Here is a 27,092-nt window from a genome sequence, read left to right as displayed (position 1 = left end):
GTAGATAGATACTGTTTGAATTTGGTTTTGTCCTGGAGTATTTTTGGTTTCTCCATCTATGTTGATTGAGAGTTTTGCTGGGTATGCTAGCCTGGGCTGGCATTTGTGTTCTCTTAGAGTCTGCATGACCTCTGACCAGTCTCTTCATGCTTTCATAGTCTCTGTTGAGAAGTCTGGTGTAATTCTAATAGGTCTACCTTTGTGTGGTACTTGGCCCTTTTCCCTTGCAGCTTTTAACGTTCTTTCTTTGTTCTCTGTGTTTAGTGTTTTGTTATGTGACGAGAAGATTTTCTTTTCTGGTCCCATTTGTTTGGTGTTCTTTAAGCTTCTTGTAACTTTATGGCCATCTCTTTCTTTAGGTTGGGGAAGTTACCATATCTGATTTTGTTGAAGATGTTTTCAGGTCCTTTGAGCTGGGAGTCTTCCTTCTTCTCTATTCCAATTATTCTCAGATTTGGTCTTTTCATTGTGTCCTGAATTTCCTGGATGTTTCCAGTTAGTGGTTTTTTATGTTTTGAATTTTCTTTGACAGTTGGGTCATTCTTTTCTAAGGTATCTTCTACATCTGAGATTCTCTCTTCTTTCTTTTGTATTCTGTTGGTGATACAAGATTACATCTTTAATTCCTGACCTCTTTCCTAGGTTTTCCATGTCTAGGTTTGCCTCTGTTTGTGTTTTCTCTGTTGTTTTTACTTCCTCTTTTAGGTCTTGGACTGCTTTATGCAATTCCTTCACCTGTTTTCTTGTATTTCTTTAAGGGATTTGTTTCTTCTTTAAGGGCTTCTATCTGTTTACCTATGCTCTCTAGTATTTCTGTTAGTGAGTTATTTAAATCACCCTTAAAGGACTCTGTTAGCTTCATGAAATAGGGTTTTTAGGTCATTTTCCTGACTTCAGGTGTGTTGGTATATTCAGGGCTTGCTGTGGTGGGAGAACTGGGCTCTGATAATGGCCACATAGAGTGGGTTCTGTTTCTTATGGTCTTGCGCTTGCCTCTTGCCATCTGTTTATACCTTGTGTTTACTGGTGGATGACTTTGTCTGGAGTTTGTCTCTTCTGTTGCTGGATTGCTACATGTCTCCTGGTAGTCCTGTGTTCTGGCTGTAGTAGACCTCCTGTGGGGCCTTCCAACTTGGGAATCTTCCAGGGGCAGAGAAGCTGCTGATCTGTGATCTGTTGCCTTGGCTGCAGTAGATCTCTTTAGAGGACTTCAGACTGTTGGGTCTTCAGAGGAGCAGTCAAACTGTTGTCCTGTGTGAAGCTGTTCTTAGGGGCCCTATGGACTGTGGTTTCTGTTTCCCTGTTTGCAGCAGAACTTCAGCAAGGCTTTCAGCCTTTTGGGTCAGTTGCTCTGCATGCCACAGAGCCCCCAGGAGGACTTCAGACTGTGGTGTCAGTTGCCCAGTTGCCCTGTGTACAGAGGAACTCCTGGGATGCCTTCCACCTGTGGAGCCCTGGATGCAGTGGATCTCCTGGGATGTCTTCGACTGTTGTGTCAGATGCCCTGGGTACAGCAGATCTCTTGGAATGCCTCAGGATGTGGTATCAAATGCTTTGAGTGCAGCCAATCTTTTTTTTTTTTTAAAGATTTATTTATTTATTATATATAAGTCCATTGTAGCTGTCTTCAGACACACCAGAAGAAGGCATCAGATCCCACTACAGATGGTTGTGAGCCACCATGTGGTTGCTGGGAATTGAACCCAGGACCTCTGGAAGAGCAGTTGGCACTCTTAACTACTGAGCCATCTCTCCAGCCCCCGAGTGCAGCCAATCTTATGATATGCCTCAGGACATGATGCCTTCTGGGGAGCAGACTGGCTAGGAGTCAAATGCTCTGAGTGCAGTGTGACCTCTGGTATTCCTCAGGATATAGCCTCTTCTAGGGAGCAGACTAGCTAGCAGTCTGTCTCAGCAGAAAGAACCAAGCGGAAGGTGCTAGCTACTTTCTATCTTTCTTTTTAATCTTTATTAACTTCAGTATTTCTTATTTACATTTCGATTGTTATTCCCCTTCCTGGTTTCCAGGCCAACATCCCGCTAACCCCTCACCCCCCCTTCTATATGGGTTTCCTCTCCCCATCCTCCCCCCATTATTACCCTCCCCCCAACAATCACGTTCACTGGGGGATCAGTCTTGGCAGGACCAAGGGCTTCCCCATCCACTGGTGCTCTTACTAGGATATTCATTGCTACCTATGAGGTTGGAGCCCAGGGTCAGTCCATGTATAGTCTTTGGGTAGTGGCTTAGTCCCTGGAAGCTCTGGTTGGTTGGCATTGTTGTTCATATCGAGCCCCTTGAAGCTCTTCCAGTCCTTTTTCTGATTCCTTCAACGGGGGTCCCGTTCTCAGTTCAGCAGTATGCTGCTGGCATTCGCCTATGTATTTGCTGTATTCTGGCTGTGTCTCTCAGGAGCGATCTACATCTGGTTCCTGTCGGCCTGCACTTCTTTGCTTCATTAATCTTATCTAGTTGGGTGGCTGTATATGTATGGGCCATATGCAAAGCTTCTGTAAGGCAAAGGACACTGTTGTTAGGACAAAATGAGAACCAACAGATTGGGAAAAGATCTTTACCAATTCTACAACAGATAGAGGGCTTATGTCCAAAATATACAAAGAACTCAAGAAGTTAGACCACAGGGAGACAAATAACCCTATTAAAAAATGGGGTTCAATTCTGGAAATCAGTCTGGAGGTTCCTCAGAAAATTGGACATTGAACTGCCTGAGGATCCAGTTATACCTCTCTTGGGCATATACCCAAAAGATGCCCCAACATATAAAAAAGACACGTGCTCCACTATGTTCATCGCAGCCTTATTTATAATAGCCAGAAGCTGGAAAGAACCCAGATGCCCTTCAACAGAGGAATGGATACAGAAAATGTGGTACATCTACACAATGGAATATTACTCAGCTATCAAAAACAATGACTTTATGAAATTCGTAGGCAAATGGTTGGAACTGGAAAATATCATCCTGAGTGAGCTAACCCAATCACAGAAAGACATACATGGTATGCACTCATTGATAAGTGGCTATTAGCCCAAATGCTTGAATTACCCTAGATTCCTTGAACACATGAATCTCAAGACGGATGATCAAAATGTGAATGCTTCACTCCTTCTTTAAAAGGGGAACAAGAATACCCTTGGCAGGGAATAGAGAGGCAAAGATTAAAACAGAGACAGAAGGAACACCCATTTAGAGCCTGCCCCACATGTGGCCCATACATATACAGCCACCCAATTAGACAAGATGGATGAAGCAAAGAAGTGCAGGCCGACAGGAGCCGGATGTAGATCGCTCCTGAGAGACACAGCCAGAATACAGCAAATACAGAGGCGAATGCCAGCAGCAAACCACTGAACTGAGAACAGGACCCCCGTTGAAGGAATCAGAGAAAGAACTGGAAGAGCTTGAAGGGGTTCGAGACCCCATATGAACAACAATGCCAAGCAACCAGAGCTTCCAGGGACTAAGCCACTACCTAAAGACTATGCATGGACTGACCCTGGACTCTGACCTCATAGGTAGCAATGAATAGCCTAGTAAGATCACCAGTGTAAGCTGGAAAGAACCCAGATGCCCTTCGACAGAGGAATGGATACAGAAAATGTGGTACATCTACACAATGGAATATTACTCAGCTATCAAAAACAATGCCTTTATGAAATTCATAGGCAATGGATGGAACTGGGAAATATCATCCTGAGTGAGGTAACCCAATCACAGAAAAACACACATGGTATACACTCATTGATAAGTGGCTATTAGCCCACATGCTTGAATTGCCCTAGATGCACAGAACACGTGAAACTCAAGAGGGATGACCAAAGTGCGAATGCTTCACTCCTTCTTTAAAAGGGGAACAAGAATACCCTTGGTAGGGAATAGGGAGGCAAAGTTTAGAACAGAGGCAGAAGGAACACCCATTCAGAGCTAGCTACTTTCTTAAACAGTCTGAATATCCAGCATCTCGATCTCCAGTGTCAGCTCCCATTCAGGTGTCAACCCACAACTTTCTGCTCTCTGCACCTGGCTGCTGTGCATGCATACCAGTTCCACTTGACCAACAGCTACTGCCATGGTCACTTTTTCCCCACTCCTTATCTTCCTCATCTCTTCCTACCTACTTGTAAGAATGTTGGTACCCCTCCACCAGGGCCTTTAGCTGCATTGTTAGGTCACTAATTAAAGAGTTCTTGAGCATTTGATGTAGGCACATTGTTCCCTTTTGACCTCTGTCACTGTGTTAGGTTTAAAGTCTAATAGTATTTGTTTTGTGAAATTGGCTGCTTCTATGCTAGAAGTAGATGTGCTTCAGGTTGTAGTACACCATTGTTGGATTTTACCTTTAACGTCTAGTTTGTTAGCCATAGAATAGCTGTACTGCTTGCTTCTTAGCTCCATTTGCTTGCTATGCCAAGGTGTGTCTATTGGGCCTGAAATTCATTTCTTGGAGGCAGAAAATGATGGATCCTGTTTTCTTTTTTTTTTTTTTTTTTTTTTTTTTTTTTTTTTTTTTTTTTGGTTCTTTTTTTCGGAGCTGGGGACCGAACCCAGGACCTTGCGCTTCCTAGGTAAGCGCTCTACCACTGAGCTAAATCCCCAGCCCCCGGGTTCCTGTTTTCTGATTCAACTTGGTAGTCTGTATCTTTTCACTGGGGAGTTGAGACCAATAATAAAAGTTATTATGGAACGTGTATTGATTTCTATCCACTTTTATTGCCTTTGTGATGTTCTATTAGATCTCCTTGGGTTAGTTTTCTGTAGTTCATTTATTCTTGTATCTTCCTTAGGTGTCTATTCTTCATATCTATATATTCCTTATAATATTTTTGGTAGAGCTGGATCAATGATCATAAGTTTTTTAAATCTGTTTTATCATAAAAAAATTCTCTATTAACTACAAATGATAGTTTTGCTAGTTGTAGTATTCTGTGTTTGCATCTGTATGTTGTCTTTCATAACTTGTTTTTGAACTTAGTTCAATCTCTTCTGGCTTTCATGGTCTCCATTGAAAAAAATATGCTACGGTTCTGATGAGTCTATCTTTGTATGTGGGTTAATTTTTTTCTGCTTTCAATAGTTTTTGTTCTGTACATTTAGTGTTTTCATTATTATTCAATGAGCAGAGTGTCTTTTCTGAGCCTGTCTGTTTGGTATTCTGTATGCCTCTTGGAGCTTGATAGGCATCTTTTACTTAGATTAGAGAAGTTTTCTTCTATAATTTTTTTTGAGAATATTGAATATTTTCTGTGCTTCTGACCTGGATCTCTTCTATTTCTCTACCTATTATTTGTAGGTTTGGTGTTTTTATATAAAGTGTTTTTTTTTATTATAGATTTTGCATCTTTCTTTCTTTCTTTCTTCCTTTCTTTCTTTCTTTCTTTCTTTATTTCTTTCTTTCTCTCTCTCTTTCTTTCTCTTTCTTTCTTTCTCTTTCTTTTTTTCTTTCTTTCCTTCTCTCTTCTCTTCTCTTCTCTTCTCTTCTCTTCTCTTCTCTTCTCTTCTCTTCTCTTCTCTTTTCTTTTCTTTTCTTTTCCGGAGCTGAGGACCAAACCGAGGGCCTTGTGCTTGCTAGGCAAGCGCTCTACTGCTGAGCTAAATCCCCAACCCCTGCACTTTTTGTTCTTTTGTTTGTTTGTTTGTTTGGTATGACACTTTCTTTGAGTGTTCTGATTCCTTAACCTTGTCCTGAAGACCTGGTCATCTAATCTACAAAGTGTATTTATATCTATGATGCTCAGTAACAGAGATTTGTAATTATTTTAATGTAGATTTAAAAACTGTAAGTTTTAGACATTGTAACACAATACCTGGCAGTTATGGGATGAAAGATATATTTTTGGCATTTGCAGTCTTCTCCCTATCTCCCAGTTCTTACTTTCTTTTCACCCATTTATGCAACCATTGAAGAAGAAGCTTTTCCAGAAGACCAAGACTGAGAGTAACATATATCTTTGGGTATAAATGAATATTTTTTGAAGGCAATTTAGTGTCATTTCAACTTAGCCAAATGATGTAGTAATTTCCTCCTAGAATCTATGATCTCCCTAGCCAATATTTTTTGGACTGGGTTTATAGTACCAGAGGGCTCAAATCTAACCAGGGATTGGTTAGTTGCTTCACTTTTACAAATGTCTGCCTTAGTTTCATCCTATCTCTCTGTATCTTGCATCCATGCTGTGTGATATCTTGAACAATAAGTCTTATCACGTAGCTGGGAGGCACCCAAGAAGGCTTGCCTCACTTAAATCAATATATTTTTTTGTTTAATAATATATGGCTTCTAGGACCAGTGTTACCTACCCATACATGCTATCTTTCTTCTAATACTCATTTTAAAAGTTGGCTTATAAATCTATAAAATACAGTTTTTGCTTTTTTTTATATTTTATTTTATTTATTTACTGGCTAGATTTAAACTCAGAGATTTCTCTGCCTTTGCCTGGGATTAAAGCTTTGAACCACCACTGCCCAGCTTACACAGCAAATTTTTAAAATACACCTTTGATTTTGGTCAATATTCCCTCTTTCCCTCCTTACCTGTGCCTCCTTCCTTTTTAAGCCTTTCTAGAAAACCTTGCCACATGCATACCTCTTGTTACCCTGGGACACGGCTTCTCTTTTAGTTGGATATGTATGCAGGAAATGTGTTCAAGATCATTTTGAAAAACATGGTTGCACTCACATGTGTGGCAGCACTCAAATGCACATCAGCTAGAGGTAGAGTGAATAAATTGTGGCGTGCTCATATACTGATGTGCTATTTAACTGCAGTGGATGAGCTCCAGGTTCCGATGTCCACACTGATCACTTTAAAAACTAGTATTTAGTTTCTTAACCAAACAGTATGGGAGTGCTCACCACATACAATAGGAAAGTCAATACTGACAATAGCTAAATGTTTTAGTTTGTATTCTACATACGGAGGGAAAAGTAAGAACGCAGTCACGTTCAGTTCAGTATGATGTTGATTAGCTGTTGTGTATGGGGCAGGACAGATTTGGGGAGGAACATAGAAGTAGAAGATATTGGAGATGCATTTACCATTTTAATCTTATACTTAATACATTATTTTTATTTATGACTTCAGGATATATGTTTAAAACTCTTGGGAACAAATGTATATATCTGTTATAAAAATACTTTAGATAGAAATAAAATTCTTAAGATAAAATCCTCAGCACTTCCTTACAAGATGGCAATAACCACTAGTCTTGAAATGCAGTGCTCTGTCCCAGATCTCAGAGTCAAGCCTCAGGGCTCCTCTGACACTTACATGAACTTAGTAGTGCTAAAGATGTTATAGTAGAGTTTTACTGAAGTGTTTCCTGATGGAATGAATAAATAAATATAGACACTTTCCCTCATTTCCCTTTTTAGACTATTAAGCCAGTGATGTGTCAAGCTCACTTTGTTTCCTTGGTTTTTGCAGCCAGGGTCTTCAGGATTCCTGGATTTCAGGACCCTGTATACCTTTGTTTCCAGATTGATTCATCTGTGTTTTTTTCTTCCTTAGTTCATTCTTCTTGATTCTTTATTAATCTTCCTAAAACATCTGTTTGGTCATCCTGTACATTTCCCCAGCAACTTTTATGATTCCTTAGATTAGAATATTGAGGGAGATCTTTAGATTGGGTACCATGCTTCTCTAATTTGATTTTCACCATGGGCCATTCTTACTATCCATTCCTTGAGGGGACAGATCTGTTTCTTTTGGCTTTCTGGTGCTGGAACATGAGAGACATGGAGAGCTGGTGTGCTGGGATGTTCTTATTACTCACACTGTCTTCAGTTTCTCCCCACCCACCCCCTTTTAAATTTGGAACACTCTCAAGGTAACTATATTTTTGTATTTTATTTTTTAATTTTAATGACAGTGAGCTATTGTTTCCTATCTTTGTGGTGTTCCTTTTAGTTTGTAATCTGCCTTAGTCATCTAGTCTCTTTCTCACTCTTTCACCCTCTGTCAACCATCTGGTATAGTTGCAATAACTGACAGTGAAATTGTTAACTATTAGTGTGCCATAGCATTCATTATAAATGCTTATGTGGGTGCCTGCATCAGGAGCCCCACAAAGGTTGGCTATATAATTTAAGAATTTTTATTAGAAAATAGCCACAGACATTTCACAGAACTAATAAACAGGGATGTTAGCTGATGCTTTGTGTGAGGACTGGAATTTAGTAATTGCATGGTTTAGATTTAATTTTTGTGACAAGAGAGAAAGACTTGGAATGTGTGGTTAGGTCACCATTTTGATTTAGTTAGAATCCATTTTTAAGGTCAGTTTGATAACTTAACAGGTATATATTTTTATTGTAAATGTCTGACTGCTTATATGTAGTCTGCTTTCTTATTTAGAAGTCAGCATTAAAAGTGAAAATTGTACTCTAAATGATGACATCATTCAGCATATTTCAGTCAGTTATTTAAACAGTTTGGTTTTGAAAGCTTTAGCAGGAAATGTAGACGAGGCATTGTAATCTTGGGTCTTCTGAGACGACAGTTTTAAGAAGATTGAAGTAATTCAGTATATTAATATTAATAGCGTGGATTCTCAAAAAATGTGTGTGTGGGGGGGAGGAAGCAGGGGAGCGGGAGGGGAATGGAAGGGGACTATTCTGTAATGTTCTTACTGAAGTTTAGAGGCGTTATTTTCTAGTAGAAACATGTACACACCACTTGACCTCAGATACCTTCTAGTGGTGTTTCCCTTTGGATAATTAGGGGTTTATTTCCTTAGAAAATCGATCACTGTAGATTATCAAGTTTTGTTAAAGATGTTTGGAAATAGAGAATATTATATGATGGTAGAAATGTATGTTGGTAGAGATACTTAGTGAACAGTTGGGCAGTATCCAGGTAAGTGGGAAGTATGTTCCCCATTCTTTCTGGAGACATTAGGGCAGCAGTTCTCAGAAGGATCATTTTACAACTGGGGGACACCTAACAGTGTCTGGAGACATTTTTGTTGGTCATATAGGGTATTATTGATCTCTACTAGACAGAGGTCAGTGACATTGCTAAACTTGCTACCTATAGTAAGCCACAAACATAAGTATTACTTAGTACCAAATATAGCTCCTCAGGTGAGAGGCTTACTGCTTTAGAGAAACTATATTCTCTTTGTCTCTTTCTCACTATCTCTCCCTCGGTCTCTTTCACACATACACACAGAGAGACAGACAGAGACTTGTTCAAGAATATCTTTTAGAACTTTGTAATAGTGAAAAATGAGAAATACTGCAAATGTTCATTAGTGGGGGAATGGATAAATAAAATATATGCCCTACTATTTTATAATAATTAAGACTAAATAAGTAGATTGATGTACAAGTAGATCTCAAAACTACTATCGAATTAAAAGTAGCAAATATTTTTAGTGTGATAACATAACAATAGAATTAAAAGATGTAATTAAAAGGTGAGATGTGAATTTACCTTCAAATTAGGAGAGTGGTTACCATTGAGCAGTGCTTCTCAACCTTCCTTGTGCTACGACTCTTTAATATAGTTCCTCATGTTGTGACCACCAACCATAAAATTGTTCTCACTGTTACTTCATAAGTTTAATTTTGCTACTGTTATGAATTGTAATGTACATTTTTGACATGCAAATGGTCTTCTGTGACCCCTGTAAAATGGCAGTTTGACCCCTAATGGGTTATGACCCACAGCTTGAGAACTGCTGCTCTAAGGTAGAGCCTCCTCTCCAGAGGTTGTGCACATGACCTTCAGTTTACTCTTTTATAATGGACAGAGAACTAACATTCTCATTTAAACATTTAAATTAGACATTTAAATTAACATTTAAATTAGAAGGCATAATATGAATTTTACTCAATATAAATTTTAATTGGAAACAACTCAGATATTGTAATGGTACTATGTGCATTTCTTAAAAATACTTTTAAAAATTTCAACCTGAAAAGCCAGTTAGTAAATTTTCTGTAAGATTTAGTATAGCATGTTTTTTCCATATCTATATCTAAATCTATATCAGGAATCTTAGCTTTTTATAAACAGATATAGATATGTATTTTTGCTGTTTATGTATCTTCTATGTGCAATTGTGAATGAAGTGCGCTAAGTAACAGTGATTATTAAATTTGTGTCTAACTCACAAAGATAAAAACTCGTATAAAGAATTACTAAACTACTTTGTTTATCTGACTTGTGTGTGGTAAAATATTGAAAACATTGTTTCTACAGCAGAATGTAAAGTATTTTTCTTACTTAGATATTTGTTACATTGATTTTTGTTGTAAAAATTTTTGATTATGGTAGTTTAAATAGTTCATCAATAACCATCCATGAAGTAAAATTTGGTCTCTTAAAGTGATTCTAGGAAATTTATCCATAAACTACTTAGATAAGTTCATATTGACTAACAAATTCATTATGGGCTGCACCTGACTATAGACATTTTACAAATGTTATTGAAGATTGAAAATGAGTGCAGTTCTCTGAGAACACAAGGATTAATTTTAATATAAGATAAAATGACAGTAAAATGAAATGGAAATGGTATATAACCTTAGTTTTTCTTAAAGTGACATTAGAATAAGTATCTCAACCATAGTCTAATTAAAAGTTATAATAACTATTCTTGATGTCTTTGAATTTAAATTATCTTAAATTAAGTAACAGATTTAAATTGCATTTATAATTACATGGCAGTTTATACTTTTTAAACAAAAAGCATTTACCAAAAATTATCCCAAGTTTAGGGAACCTAATTTAAATTGAAAAACTTTAAATAACCTTTAGTTAATGATTTTTATTTACACTTGTTAGTAGGAACTTAAATCAAAAAATAATAACCTATATATCTTTACATGTAAATGTCAATCTAATCAAAAGATGACTGAAAATTAATGACTTTGTTTACAAAAAGGTCGTAGAATTTTATATCTATTTTTTTGTTAAAAGATTTCATATAAATTATAAGAATGGCTTAATTGTAAAATTCATAATGATAATTTAAATTCAGAATATTTAATTTATTATAATTTCAGTTCGGATATATAATTATGAATAGTTATGATTTTAAGTATATAGAATTTGCAATAAGTCACATAACCTTTTAAGATAATTTTTATAATTAGGTGAGAACAAGGCATGAACTATTTCTACTTGATTTTCTTGCTAATATTTACAGCTTAACACTAGTGTTAGTTCTTAATTGATGGGAAAGATGATGATAAAGTAGTTAGCAAGTATTCTTCTGTAGAATAATATGTAGTGAATTTTAAGAACTAACCATTGAAAAATAAAATGCTACTTCAAAAGTTTCAGAGGAACCTAGCCTGGTGGTTTAGTCCTGAAATCCCAGGTACGTGATGGTGGAAGCAAGAGGATTAAACGTTCAAGGATGGCCTCACCAATTATATACTTCCCCACCCACCCTAAAAGAAAAAAAAAAGATGAAAAAAGAAAGAGAGAAAGAACAGCAGGCTGGGAATATGGCTCAATGGTAGAGCCTTGTCCGGCATGTGTGAGGCCCAGGGCTCGCTCTCTGGCACCACATTAATGTGTGTGGGTAGACATGTATGTGTCTGTGTTTGTATCTCTGTCTGTGGTATATAAAGACACTCTTAATTCATTGATGTGCTTAGTTTTATAGGGGATAATAGCTGATTAGCTGTAAACATTTCATATATTTTCTTTCAAATATAAAATGTGAGCTATTTTGAAAAAAGAATAGTATTGTGATTTGAGCAGTTGACCTTTAGGTCTGCTCTTTAGAGACATGCAAACAGGCTGCATTCATCTCAGATTCGAATTCTAAACGGCTATTTCGGAGTGGGAGCAATTGATGTAAGTATCGTGACTAGGCAATATATGTAACACGGAGGAGAAATGGTTACTCTACTAGTTTAGGGTCTTAGTTCCAGAGCAGTGGCTAATACAGTGCCTGTTACAGATATTTTGGAATAAGTGCTTGTGATCCTGATTCATGATTTTAGTGTTTAGATATTGTGGTTTTGGTTATTAAAATCTCTATAATAATGCTCACATCCTCATTGACATTGGCAGATTTAGAGGCAAGCCTTTTTTTTTTGTTGTTGTTGTTTGGAAGAAAATAAAAAAGTAATATCCTTATGATTTACTTTGACAATTTAAAATCTATTTTTAAAGTACATTCAGTTTTATTTTATGTTGTTCAAAATTTTGTTTATTCTTATTTAAAATGAAAAAAGTCACAATTTGGGGAACGTTTTTTGTACATGAATGTGCCCATGTAAGTGCTTTTTAAAGTCTACTTTAAGGAAAAAAATTCTTTTGAAGAACTGGGATACATACGGGATAATGATAACAGTAAAATCTCAAAAGTCACCATGCATTATTTTATTTATGTATTCGTCTTAGAATGGGTTGGCGTTTAAGCTTGGTGTGAGTTGGTAAAGTTCGAAATGGTAAGGCTAAACAGTCTCCTGTGCTGAGCATTAATATCTAGTTGAAGTAGCTTATTTTCTTTTAACTTCACCATAAACTTCCAACTTAAAGTCAGTTTTAAACTGCTAAATTGTTTGCTGTTTTCTCAGGAATTATATCAGTACAGAACAGGCACAAATAGTTTGGAGAAGAATTCTCTGATTTGAGAATCCTACCACTGATTTTCTCTAAATGGTCTCTCTCTCTCTCTCTCTCTCTCTCTCTCTCTCTTTCTCTCTCCCCCCCCCCACCCCCCCTTCTCTGTCTGTCTGTCTGTCGTGCATGTATGTGGGTGCACATGGATCCATATCTGGTGTCTTCCTCAGTCAATCTTCTCTATTTTTGAGACAGTATCTCTCAGTGAACTTGGGTCTCACTGATTCAGCCAGATTATCTGCACAGTGAGCCCCAGAGATCCTCAGGTCTGTGCCTCCTCAGTGCTAGACCATAGGTACACACTGCTATGCCTGACCCTTTTTTTTTTTTTTTAAAGAGTCTAACACCAGGAGTTTTATTGTAGGGACAGTTAAGTACAGTACAATTTGGAAGAGTTTTCTGGTATAATACAATCCTCTGTACACACGGAGGCATAATTACATTGACATTCTCCTCAAAGTACATGTCACATCTTCCACGAAGCCGAGTTCTGAAGGTGGCTGCGCGTATTATCTTGAGGGCCATGGGGAGGTTCTGGTGTGATCTTTGTCATACAGACAGTAGAGGTCGTTTGGACTGTTATCTATCTCTGCTCCTGGTTGTTGGAGCCTGGGAAAGCCCCTGGCCACACAAATAACGTAAAGGTCACCTAGACTATTAACCACTTGCAGTCCTGCTTGTGGAAACTTGATCTGGACTGTCCCAACAGATCACACAGATCATCAGGTCATTAATCACCTCCATCCCTAGTCTTCTGGGTGGAAGACGGTGATAAACACTTTCCAGGCTGAACCATCTTCTAGTAACATAAATAACATAAATTCTTCATGGCTAAGTATTGATGACAGTTTTTAGCTACCTTAGTCTTTAGTTTGATGGAAGTTTAAATCTGCTCAGCTTTTTCTATTTAAATTCCTTTTCTGTATTCTTAGAGGTAGTGTGTGTGAATCTTACCAACTCCAATTAGCAAATTCATTGAATCATAATCTTGCTACATTATTTGAATTGGGTGGCCCTGAGTCAAGTAGGTTAGTGTATCGTTTTTTTGTTTGTTTGTCTGCTATATATGCCTAATGGTTATCTTTTCATTTTATGGTAGCATGATTAGTAAGTTGCCATTGAGTGGATTTTAAATATTATTCTTTTTACATTACATGGGTATATTCTTTTCACATATATACACACATATGTATGTATATGTATTCTCACATGGTGTTACTCTCTAAGTTTTTAGCCATTACTGAATCTTTTTCATATAAAGCCAGAATTCCATTTAGTTAATGTGATGCTTCAGTTAGTCATACTTCAAATATTTGAGAAAACCCAAACATTTATGAAGGTATTAAGTTTTTCTTTGTGGGTATGATGCCATAGTTTCAGCTTACGTAGTAGATTTTAAATTTACATTTGATTTCAGAATATTTTAAATAATACTTATGACTTGTGAGATAAATTTAGTGTCTAGTATCAGTACAAGCACTAATATCTTCAAAAGAAATGTATTTGAAAGTAAGAGAGTCTGTTGTACTTAAGTATTTGAGATATAAGTATGCTGAAATATGTAAGTCACCTCCTAGTGAAAAGGATAGGTGTTGGAAATTGGGAGACTGTTCAATATAATCGGAAATATTTTCAGTTCTTACTGATACACTGTTAATTCTTTATTTGTCGTGTATGAGTGTTTCTATACACATCTGTATGTGTACTTAGAAGTGAACATATGCCACAGCATATGTAAAAGTAAAAGACAAAGGTGGGTACAGGGCCTCACTGGAGACAAGGTCTCTGTTGGTTTTCCTCTATGTACGCCGACTCTGCAACTTCTCGGGAGTCCTTCTGTCTTTTTCCTTCTATCTTCCATTAGCTAGTTGACTATTATATATATATATATATATATAGTTTCTTTCTCTTTTATATTTTTTAATATTAAACTATTTATATTAAAACCACATTGTTTTTATGGGTATTTTGTCTGAATGTTTGTATGTTTCATGCATGCCTCGTACCCTCAGAGGCCAGACAAGGCATTGGACCCCTTGGAACTGGAGTTAGAAATGGTTTTGAGCTACCGTGTTAGTGCTGAGAATTGAACCTAGGTCCTCTGGAAGAGAAGCCTGTGCTCTTAACTGCTAAGCCATCTGCACCCGCTTTATTTGTATTTCAGACCAGTGCTTTTCAAAGGATCGTAACAGAGACAGTGCTGAGGGACAAAATGATTTCATTTCTCTCTGATGAATTAAAGACAAATTCAGAGTAAATGTCTAGAAGCTTTTTTTTTTTTCTATTCTTTTTTTCGGAGCTGGGGACTGAACCCAGGGCCTTGCGCTTGCTAGGCAAGCGCTCTACCACTGAGCCAAATCCCCAACCCTAGAAGCTTTTATAGTAACCTTACATTGTTGTGACATCTAAGAATGTGATTAAAAATTTTACTGTATTTTATAAGTTTTTTTCTTCAATACATTGACAGTGTAAAGGGTTGATCTTTCATCAAAGATAGCTTCTATTCTTTTTTATCTTTCAGGTGCTTTTGCAATGTTTCTTTTTGTCTTAGTTTCATTTAAGATAAATCTAAAAGGAATTTCTTTTCCGTTTCAAAGAATTGATTTGTTGTAGCTCTACCTTTTACATTGAACGAAAGTTTTACATACTTTTAAGCCAGTTTACTAAATAATATTTCAAAAAATTGAAAGCAATCTAATTCTACTCTTGTTTATGTTGGTTTTTGTTAATTGCATATGCTATCATACGTATACAATGCACATTGTGTGTGTGTGTTGGGGGGGGGAACACTGACTGACTGCTGGAGTAGTGTTTGGTTTAAAGGACACTTTATGATCTCATTCCAAGAGAATTGTTGCAGTGTCAAAATGACAAAATTTTAAAATGTGGATTAATTATTAGTAGAGATTAGGGATACACAGAGAAGTAACTAGTAAGCCTGACTGTAAAGGGGTAATAATAGCAAGGAGATATTTGTGACAATTTCTTTAGAAATTATATTATATTAGAATATAATATTTTGAAATAGCAACTTCATATAGTTCTTGACTTTTGATAGATTCTCTTCCAAGCCTTGTATTTCAGAATATAAATTCATTTTCAACATCTTAGGGGCATACCCTTAAGATTGAAAGATGGCTTTTGAGTTTTCTTATTGTTTCTAAATTTTCTGCATTTGTTTGTGTATTGCTTATGTGAACACTAAAGTTTATTGCTACCCAAATAGTAAAGTAAAACAAAATTTGCAAATAACTTCTGAATTTGTATTATAATGTGATCATTGTATCTGGTTTTCCATTCAGCTAGAAACCAGTTCCCCTAGGTGTATAAAACAGTATATATGACTTTTGTGGGGTTTTGTTTGTTTGTTTGTTTAAATACTATCTTTTGATGCCCCCGAGACAGGGTTTCTCTGGGCAACAGAGCCTTGGCCCTCCTATACAGAGCAGGATGGCTTCAGACTTAGCAGAGATCCCCCTGCTTCGTGTCCTGAGTGCTGGGATTACACCACACCTGTAAATATTATCTTTTATTGAAAAGATTACTCTATATATTTCTTGATTGTTTTCCCTTCCCCTACCATACACTTCCATCTCCCTATTCACCTCAGTATTTTTATTCTCTTTCTTTAAAATAAAAAAATAGGGGTTGGGGATTTAGCTCAGTGGTAGAGCGCTTGCCTAGCAAACGCAAGGCCCTGGGTTCGGTCCCCAGCTCTGAAAAAAAGAAAAAGGAAAAAAAAAATAAACACAAAGCAGAAAGCATAATAAAATGCCCACAAAAATGAAAATGAAAACAAACGAAAGAACAGTTTGCTGTTGCTATGAATAGATACTATGACCAAAGCTACGGGACCAGGGAACCATGGGACTGTGGAGAACTGGCCTGGAGTAAGAATGGGACAACTTCTCCCTCCTCTGCCCTGTCCCAGACATCACCTAACCTAGTAGCCAGGTTAAACTTCCTCTTCCCTTATAAGGCCATATAGGGCAGTTGCTACAATTCCTCCATGTGCGAATGAATTATCTCCAGTGCCCTGGCCTGGCCAATAATGTACGCTTCCCCAGAAGGCCCTACCCAACCCATTAAATGTTTTCCTCACTAAATGAGTTGCTACTGCCTGAGGTCTCTTCCACAACTGGCTATTCCTATTCCTTTCAAGATCTGATTTGTTTAGATGGCCATGCTTAGGTCAGGAGGTAAAGGCTAACCAGCACAAAGCAACTCGGATAATAAAGCATTTAACTGGAGGCTTGCTTATAGTTTTAGGTTAGTTTATTATGGCAAACAGGCATGGTACTGAAGCAGTAGCTGAGCTTGATCCACAGAGAAAGACTGAGCCAGATGTAGGCTTTTGAAACCTCAAGCCCACCCATAAGGAAGAAAGTCTACCTCCTTCAACATGCCACACTTCCTAATACTTCCCAGTCACTTCACCAACTTGGGACTAAGCATGCAAATATATGAGCCTACAGGGGCCATGAGCCTACAGGGGCCATTCTTAATCAAACTCTCACACTTAATATGCAAAAAATGGCAAAACAAAACACAAAACAGCATAAAACAAGTCCACCTAGTCAGCCTTTTCTAAAGGAACAAAACTTACAGAAAAATAACACGCACGCACGCACGCACGCACGCATGCACGCACGCACGCCTCTCTACCAATGAACAGTCCAAGAATGTAGTACACCAGGCTAGATAGATGTCTCATCTGGTCTTCAGTAGATTGCCAGAAGGAATGAACAAGACAGCAAACTTGCTTCTTCCAGGTCCTTTATATAAGGCTGTCAGCAGAAGGTGGGGTCTAGATTAGGTGGTCTTCCCACTTCAAATGATTTAATTATAGTCAAGTTGACAAGCAGGAATGGCCATCACAGGTGCTTTTAAGATTTTTTATTATTAATTTTAATTCTGTGTGGCAGTATGTTCCTATTGAATGCAGGTGTCTCAAAGTGCGAGGGCACTGGACTGATTGCCCTGGAGCTGGAGTTGTGTAGGTGGTTGTGAGCATACTGGGTTTTGTGCTGAGAATGGAACACTCATTTTCCTCACTTAACCACCGAACGTTTCTTCAGTCCCTCAAGTAATTTTAATAATAGTAAATACTGTTTCAGGAAGCATTTGATAAAGGTCGTATATTGTTTGTCAGAATGTTTTTGTATTTTTGAAAAAAATTGATAGCTGAAAAATTAAAACCATTTTTATGACTATTTTATGTTTAGTATTGTTTCAAAAAGTATTTTATAACTTCAGAGTTAATTAAATGAAGAACAAAAAGCTAAAAAAATCCTGAAAGTTTATGGACAAATCAGGACTATTTCAAGAATTCTGCATTTTATGGAACACATGAGAAACTAGATAAATGTTCAGTGAAGATTAATTTATGTCTGACCCCTGTGGTATGCTCATTAGAGTGTGACTAAATCCTGACTGTAACAGTCAGGTGATCTCATTGTACTCTTTCCAAGATTTAAGGACACTTAAGTCTCCTTAAATTTAGACATCAGCCAGTTACTTTGTCATTTCAGTTTTGTTTTATATCTGAAATCATGTGAATTGTTACATCTTGTATGTCAGCTCCAGTAGAGAATGCTTAACGCTGATGCGGAATTTCTAGAACTTGACATAGTTTGTGACTGATGTGGTTTACTTCCATTATTTTCTGTACACATAAAATATGGCTTGTATGTGAATGAAATGCTGCCCATGTTAACTAAGGCTGTGCTTGCTGTTGTCCCCCTGCAGAAAACTTCTGATGGCTTGGTGAAGAGAAGAAAAACGTCAGATAGGCCAAGTACTGTCATACTGTAAGTATATTTTTGAAAAGAAGTTTAAGAATATTTCATGTCCCATTTGTTTTGAGGAAAATACATTAAAGATATATGCAAAATATAGAGGTAGACATTATAATCATCTTAATAATTTATAAGAACTAATTCTGTGTTGCTTTTAGAAATTGAAAATGTGTTTTTATGTATTAAAATGAGGATTTTTCCAATAGCATTGACAAATATTTCTAATTCTAAAAAGGATTGATCTATTCTGTATACATTTGCTTATTTAAAACTATCAGAATCCAGAAAAATCATTGTAGTTTTATAGGTTGTGATTTGTTTGGGTGGCTTATTGTTTTGGTTATTTTGCAGAATTATTTATTTGCTGATTTATTTATGTATTTCATTATTTATTTATTTGATTATTTAGTAAATTATTTATCTGATGAATTATTAATATATCTTCATGACATGCTTTAAATTATTTATAACTTAATTTTGAGTTTATTGCTTTTAGACGCTGCATTGTTACTGACTAGTTTTGATCTTTTTCTTTGTGGTTCTTGAAAATTAAAGTATTAGCTCTAAGGCAAAGAGTATATTCATTCTAGTGTCATAGACTTCTTTTATTTTTACTTTGTGGGTAATTTATGGCAGTGATAGAATTTTAGCTATGCTTTGCTGTTCAGCATTAAATTTACCCTTTCAGGGTCCCTCGAATGTGATAAAATGTCAGGGCATTGTGTATGTGGTCATTGTGAGTCGTTTGCTGATTAATGATACAGTGTTCAAGTGTAAACAAAGTGGAACTTGTCAAACCTAACTCCACATTGTTTTATGTCTCTCTAAAGGCAGGTCTGCATATTGTTGTAGAATAAATGGTGGAGTTATTTGATTTTGGTGGCAAGTCTGTTTTACTACTGGAATGCTGTTAGGAAAGTTTACAGAATTGAATTGCAACTTAGATTTGGATCCTTTTATTGTTTAAAGTCTGTTATGTAGGCTTGTGGAAAGCAGCAGGGCTTTCTTTGAGTAACTTTTGGATAGTCAGTTGAACAAAGGCGTACGATGTGCACAACCATCTTCATTTCCAATTCTTACACTGAATGACTGTGTGCTTTATAGTTTTAACACTTGGGAGAGTAGCTGCATTGTATATCTCAAGTTGAGATACTATGACTTCTATAGAGAAATTCTGTTACAGAACTGTCAATTATGTACATACACCTAAATTTCCTATTTTGAAGTATTGAATATAATAATATTCAATTAAAGTATTCCAATAATATCTTCTTAGTCTTGTCTTGAAAAATGTTCTATGGTGATTTATGTAACATGGATTAGAAGCATCTATATCATATATATCTGTGACTTTTGTATTCTAGAGATAAAGAACTTGATATACTATTAGATACAAAATTCTGTTATATTTATGTGGTCCTTTGAAGAAAAGAAGTTACTTTCTCCGTTGTTGAATAAATTACGTATTAGCCGTCACGGTAGTGTACTGAGGGTGCACTGTTATTCACATCTCTTGATGGATACTAACTGAATTATACAAGTGGGCATGCCTTTGATATTACCATTGTATATACCATTTCTCCCACACAGGCATCTGGGAATTGCTTTTACAGTAAGAGAGAGCTTGTGTTTGAAAAGAGAGTAGCATACCCTATTACAGGTAGTCTTACTCAGTTATTACATATGCTGGGCAGTGTTTACAAAGTTTACTTGGATTTCTTGACTTTCCCAATGAGGTAACTATGCTGATTGTAATCTTTTATTTTGAGGATGAGGAAATTGAGTTGGAGATGTTAAGGAAAGTTGCCCATTGTCATAGAGCTGAAAGTAAGTGGAGGGCACTGAGATTAAGAATCATTTAGTTTGATCAAGGGGCCTTTCTACCCAGTTACAGTTTTATATCTGTAGATGGTATTTAACCAGAGATTTCTTTACAGTCTAGAGGATTATTTGCTTACTAGTCTCTTACAGGTTTAGCTAGCTCAGTATATTCAGTGTGTGTTAGACTTATCTTTCTTGAGCAGTAGACGGATACTTGAACTACTTGGATTTTTCCAAGTGGAATTTTATCATCTGTATAGTTGAACAAAACTGCACATACTTGTATCTTTGAGATCTTGTGTAATTGCTTGTTAGACAATCAGTTCTAAGATCAGCTCTTTGACAGTTAAACTCAAGGCCATTCCCAAGGCTCTGTTTGTTCAAACATGATTTGTTCATAGGAACAATATTTTTAGGACTAGACACAAAATTGTAAAAGAATGTCTGATGCTTAGGTTTCACATATATGACCACATACTATGAAATCAAACCTTAATATACTGCTTAATATGCAGATGTTTTAACATGTTTATAAACAGGACAGATAATCATTTTAGCTTCTAATACATCTACTTATATTTGAGACAGGGTCCTATTTTCTAGCCCAGGCTAGCCTGGGACTTTTTATACTTTTCTCTCCACCTTTGAAGTGCTGAGATCAAAGACATACACCACCGTGCCTATTTCAATATGGCTTTTAAAGCTCATACAATTATTTAAAAGACTCTTGGAAGTCTTAGAGAATAAGAAGAGGTGTCAGTTTGTATGAGGCTGATGGGAAAATTTCTCTCCAACTTTTATTTGCTACTTGAAAACAGAGAGCTCTCTTTCCTGGATCTTAAATATTTATTCAGATAATGTTGTATCATGAAATCTTCCATAGTTGGATTAGTAATATGAAATATTACCATTGCTATAATGACTATGATTGTCTCCTTATGGTAGGGCAGTTTTGAAATTGTTACTTGTCAAGATAAAAGGTCGTATAGTGGAACCTTCCTGGGTTCTTTTAATGTCTGTTAAGCAGGACTTTAACTTGACATACAATATCATTAAACTTGTTTTCTGGTATAGGTAAAACTAAATTTTATTATGAGCCTGATTTCAAACTTGTTTTCCTATATAAATAAAACCAGTTTTTATTATAGCTTCTGATAGTTGTATATTGTCTTTCAGCAGGACTTTCACTTGATCTGCAATATCATTAAACTTATTTATAAGAGTATCTTTTATTTGTTACTTCAAAGGCTTACTGCTGAATAAGCTCACCCTTTCTAGTTCTTTCTCAACTCTGGCTGGCTGGTTCAACTCAACTATCCTAGCTCAAACTCCTCTCCAAGCTGGTTCAATCTGGCTTCTCTCAGCTTCTTACTGAAGTGCTCTGCTTGGCCTCAAACTAACTCTGGCGATCTGTTCTAATCTTCTAGTTCCTTCTTATTCTTTGGCTGCGTCCACCTTTGCTGACCAGCACTGAACTGCATGAGCTCATGAGTAACTCATCTACACTGCGCTGCCTTCCCTGTGCTGATGCCCATCGACTCAGCTCCCTTTAACCACAGTTCTCTGCCTGTTCTGTTCCCAAGTAGCTTCTCTTTCCTGTGCTGTTCTCCTGAGAGTTGGGGAATTGTATCTCTGACTCATTCTGTCAGTTCTTTCTCTGATTCATCACTTTCAAGCATGGCTGCTTTCTCTTACAAACTAATTTTATCTTAAAGGTTTGTTCAAAGGGTACATTCCAGCCCACAGACCTAGAAAGTCTTTGGATGCGATCAGAGCAGCCATGTTGCTGGATTAGAATTCCTGTACATTTGTTTTTCTGTATAGATAAAATTAGTTTGTATTATAGACCACTGTTTTACACCAGCCCATGCAGGTTGGTGGCTGTGTCTTTTGGGAAAGGCTGATGCTATATTGGATGCTCTTGGGAACTATTTACTTTTCTTTTACTTGTAAATTATGCTTAATCTTATGAATATGAAGCAATGTAGTACTTTACTATAGGCACGTTTACATTTACTTTTTTAACTTTTTGACTTTTTTCATATAAAATACTTTGGCCATGTTCTTTCCCTTCCTCTTAGTTTTCTCAGATCTTTCATCCCCACCTAACTTCATGTTCTATCTGTCCAAACAAAACAACCCAGACAATGAAACAAGGCACAAAACAAATCCCACTCAACCATAACAGGAAAGCATATGTAAGAACACGGAATTCGTTTGTATTCGCCAACGGCTCTACAGCACAGACCTGGCCTGGAGCGTGGTTGTTAGACCCCGTGACACACCATTGAGTTAACTCATTTTCCCTCTCCGACCTCATATTAATTACAAATAGCTAATAGCTTTTTGGTTAGAGGTGGGACTTTGTGTCCATTTCCCATTTTTTTGTACTGAGATTTGTCCCATTAGAATTTGTGTGTGTTGTCAAGCCTTGGAGCTCTTATGTGTAATCAGTACTGTCTTGTCTGGAAGATTCTGTGTTCTTGGAATCATCTACCCACTTCTGGATTTACATTATTTCTGCTTTCTCTTTCATGTAGATCCCTGGGCCATGAAGGGATGGGTTTGATAAAGACATCCTACTTAGGGCAGAGTGCTTAGAATTTATTTTCAAGGTGAAAGTACGTACAAGGGTATTGTTGGGAACAGAAAGACAAGCGGGCAGATTGGACACAGTGAAGTGGATGTTGCACACTTTTCTCTAATGAACTATTGCCATAAGTTGTGTTGTTTGCACCCAGTAAGTATGGTCATTGATAGGGTATTTTATATTGTACTGAAAGCTAATCCCATTTGTTTAAACCTTCAGAATTTTCAATTTTGCTGAATGCTCCAGTGATCATATTATTTTTTCTTTAACAGCTGTGCTATGTGTCACATATGTTGATAAAGTTGGCAGTTTTGCCAAAACATTTTTCAATACTATTTTCTGAATAAAGTGTTGTGTTAGAAAATAGACATCTTTGAGAGTGGAGCTTAAATTTTCTCCCCTTCCCTCCCGCCCCAACCCCAGGTATAGTCTTTTTTTCTTTTTTTCTTGAGGCAACTTACATTATTAAGCTCCAGTTAGAATTTAAAAGCTTATTTTCTAGGTTGTGTTTCGATTACAGACGACTTGGTATCTTTAATTAGGTAACTGTAGAGGTATGCTTGTAGTTTAAAAACAGAACAGTTGTTTAGCAAAGCTTCTTCATTCGTGCATATGATATCACATGCATTTCTTTAGGAAGGTTTATTTAAATCTAGGATCAAGTGAAAGAGGGGCTAGTGTACTGTCCTTGAGTTTTGTCACCTAATTGAACATTGCATGAAGTAATTGTGTCTTTCTAATTATGATAATATGGCTTATATCTTGGATCCTTTATACTTATGACATGTAAATAAAATATATGGCCAGAGAACTTGTTGAATGAAAGATTTCCTTAATATTCCATCCATTTTGTGGATAATATGCTATGAAGTAATTTGTGTTTCTGCACTGATATTTTGTTTTGTTTGAAGTCAGCACTGTGTAGCCCTGGCTGTCCTGAAAGTCACTGTGTAGACCAGGCTGGCCTTGAATTCAGGCTCTCTGCTTCTGCCTCTCTAGTGCTGGGATACAAGGCCTTCTGCACTGATGCTTTAGGACAACTAAGTTTTTCTTGGGTTGGAACTAGATTTTCCCTATGTATCTGCAAATTTGGTGTTACTGTTTATGTGAATTCTGGACTTCTTAAACAAAACTTTATTAAACTTATACTTTGTAAAATTAAAAAAGGGGACGTGTTGTGTTCTGGGATTTCTTAGGGCACTTATTGATGTGTAAAAGCCTTTAATAATAAAAAATGATGACTCCCAAATCTAACTTTTAGGATTATTTATTAGTATTTATGTTGTGCTTGGAAACAACAAAACTAAACACTGTAGAAACAAAACCAGATAGGAACCAAATTATGTAAGTTAAATTTCATTAGTATGGCATGCTTATGGATATGTTGTATAATTTACTAGATCCTATGTCCCACTTTAAATTGTCCACACAGAAGCTGGAGTATTAATGACATCAATTTATACTTCCACATCATACTCTATCAGTGAAGAAAGTCAAGGCAGGAACTCACACAGGGCAGGAACCTAGAGCTGATGCAGGGGCCAAGGAAGGGTGCTGAGTACTGGCTTGCTTCCCATGCTTTGCTCAGTCTGCCTTCCTCTAGCATCCAGGACCAGGGTGATGCTTGGGGTAGCTTGGATTAGCTGGGCTCACCCACATCAATCATCAGTCTAGAACATGCCTCACCGGCTTGATCACAGTTTCTCAGTTGAGGTTCCCTCCTCCCAAATGACTCTAGTTTGTCTCAAGTTTACATAAAGCCTGCCCACACAGTCCTCATTCTTGTGTGGCATGCACATTGCTGAACTGTTTCCCTCTCCCCTTTGTAAACATCTTATTAGTGCAGTACCCTTTTCTTTCCTTCTTTCCTTCTTTCCCTCCCTCCCTCCCACCTTCCTTCCTTCCTTCTTTCTTTCCTTCTTTCCTTCCCTCCCATTCACCCTTCCTCCCTCCATCCATCTGTCCTTTCTTCTTTCTTTCCTTCTTCTTTCCTTTCCTACCTTCCTGGCTGCTTCCACTTTTTTCTTTTTGTGAAATAAATCATTAGCTATCATTTTGATGGGGTTTTGGGAGCCCCACCCCACCCCCGGGCTGGCCAGAGCTACCATTGTTATATCACATTTTTTTCCTTCCACCCATCTTGCAAAGTACAGCTCTTGAAAAGTTTTTTTCCCCCTGGGTTTTCTGCAATCTTTTTTCCTGTTTCTTTCTGGTTAGGTACAGTAAACTTCGTTGTTGGTATTTCAGAGAGAGCAGGGATTGCTAAGTGTCCCTCCTTTTTCTGAGGGTCTGGTATAGCAACAGTGAAGTAAAAGGCTGTGTTTAGGGGTTAAGGGCTAGCAAGAACTTGTCAGCACTGAAGGTTTCTCTCATCCTCCTGTGTTCTTGCTGGGGTGGGTGAGCAAGAGCTTCTTACCCACTGAAGGCCATGTGGACCTTGAGGGTCACCGTCTGTCTCTGTAAACAGATTTGTTGTCGTAGCAGGGAACGAACTTGGCAAATGGTCAGTGATAGCAATACAAGCTGCAGCATCAAAAGCAGAAGAGGGATATTGCTGCTGTGAAAGTCAGAGGAGACAGCCTAGCCCTTAGAATAACCCAGGATGCCCTGAAGGGTGCTCTCTGATGTCTCCTTTACCACCTTCTTGATGCCAGTATACTTGGCAGTTTTGATATTAGTGGGATCTTGCTCTTCAAAGTGGACATAGCCTTCTTGTTTATGATAGGTTTCCTGTTCCCAGCCTTGACTCTCCGGTGCAGCTTTTTATGGGTGCAGTTATAGTGGAATGTGCAGATAGTGGAAGGGAGGCCAGTGATGACAGCACCGGAGTTGAAGGCAGCCCTGGTAACCAATATGCCAAGTATTTACACTCTGATCTTGGCTGGCTTGTCTCAGGGACAAAGCTGACACTGCGTGAGAAGATATGACTGTTTCTGTGAGGATGACTAGCAGTAACTCCTCATACTTTCAACATATTTTACTGGGGTACCTTTTATACCATATTTTAATTTTATTGATTTTTTAGGAAGAACAGGAATTGCATTATTTTTATTAATGTCTGTATAAAATAATAGTGTTTCTTAAATGAGGAAGAACATAAACAAAATAGAAAAATGAGATAGATAAGGGATAGCATAAGTATCTTTAGTTATAAAGGTTCATTATTTCTTATTTTAATTCTATTTGTGTTAGTATGTGATAGATTAGAATATATAGTGAGATATATTTGAATAAAATGTTAATGATATTTTCCTAGGGCTATTAATGTTTTCATGTTGAGGCTTAATTGCAGAAGAGTCAAGAGAGTTTGATTTTGAACCAGTGCTATGATTTAAATGTGTGCTTCAAAGTTCTGCATTTTAACACTTAATCCTCCATGTAGTAGTACTGAGTAATAAAGCCCGGTTTTAGATACATGTCATGAGGACTTTGCCTCAATTAAGAGATTAATGACATTATGACAGAAGTGAATCCTTTTAATGAGAATTGGATTCTTAAAAGACAATTCTGGCTTTTTCTTCCTTTCTCACTCTTCCTTGTTTCTCTCATCAATGGTAGTTCTTCTACCTTTTCCTTCTGTTCTTCACTTCAGACTTTTAGCCAAATGTATGCTCATTCACTATAAATTATCCAGTCTCAGGTAATTGTTAGAGTGCAGGAAAGTGAATTAAGATTAACAACACTTTTTTTTGATGTATTATATAAGTTATACATATTGACACATCTAGTAGATGCTGTTGTGTGTCAGGGTCGATAGAGCAAAGTTCTAGAAAGAGAAGAATGAAGATTTCTTAACATTAGCCTGTGCTCCAGTCATTGCTTGTAATAAGAGCATTTTTTTTAATCTTATGAAAACTTAGCATGTTTTCAGACTTAAGGAAAATATCTGAGTTTTACAGTATATTGTCTTAAAAGATACTTGTCATCCTCTTGAGTTAAGATGTTAATGATTTCTTTCCTATGTAGTTAGGTTAGACATAACCATTGCTGTTGAATCAGAGCAGCTGTGATCACGTCAAGCAGTCCTTCAGATGGAACCTATTAATATTTCCGTATAGAGGGCAAAGGAGGTTCTTTGATTCCTAGATCTTCAGAGGATCTTTAGGAGGGTCCCCTTTCCATGTTTTGTAAGATGTAAGTAGTCGTAGGTACTCTTTTTGTAGTGTAGATGCTCCTGTATTACCTAGTGGGGCTCTCAGTGGTGCAGCTCTCAGTCTTGTATGATGTGCTTGATCTGCCTAGTCTTTAGGGGACTTCCTGGTGGTATAGCTGCT

At 37.1% G+C, this 27,092-nt stretch overlaps 1 protein-coding gene across 18 annotated transcripts in view; it reads left to right on the top strand.

Moving 5' to 3' along the window:
- Tbc1d5 (TBC1 domain family, member 5) overlaps positions 1-27,092 on the top strand; it is a 516,940-nt gene that overhangs the window by 24,298 nt on the left and 465,550 nt on the right. For 16 of the 18 annotated variants that reach the window (XR_010054624.1, XR_005488952.2, XM_063267576.1 and 13 more), the window contains one exon: positions 18,358-18,419. The gene's annotated coding sequence lies outside the window, so the exon portion shown is untranslated. Of the gene's footprint in view, positions 1-16,008; positions 16,125-18,357; positions 18,420-27,092 lie in introns of those variants that run through there. The other 2 variants (XM_063267573.1, XM_039084051.1) reach the window with 1 other exon arrangement.

The sequence above is a fragment of the Rattus norvegicus genome, chromosome 9, assembly GCF_036323735.1.
Source record: "Rattus norvegicus strain BN/NHsdMcwi chromosome 9, GRCr8, whole genome shotgun sequence".
Taxonomy (NCBI): Eukaryota; Metazoa; Chordata; class Mammalia; order Rodentia; family Muridae; genus Rattus; species Rattus norvegicus.
The sequence above is the reverse complement of the archived record's forward strand: the minus strand, read 5'-3'. Positions and strand labels throughout refer to the sequence as shown.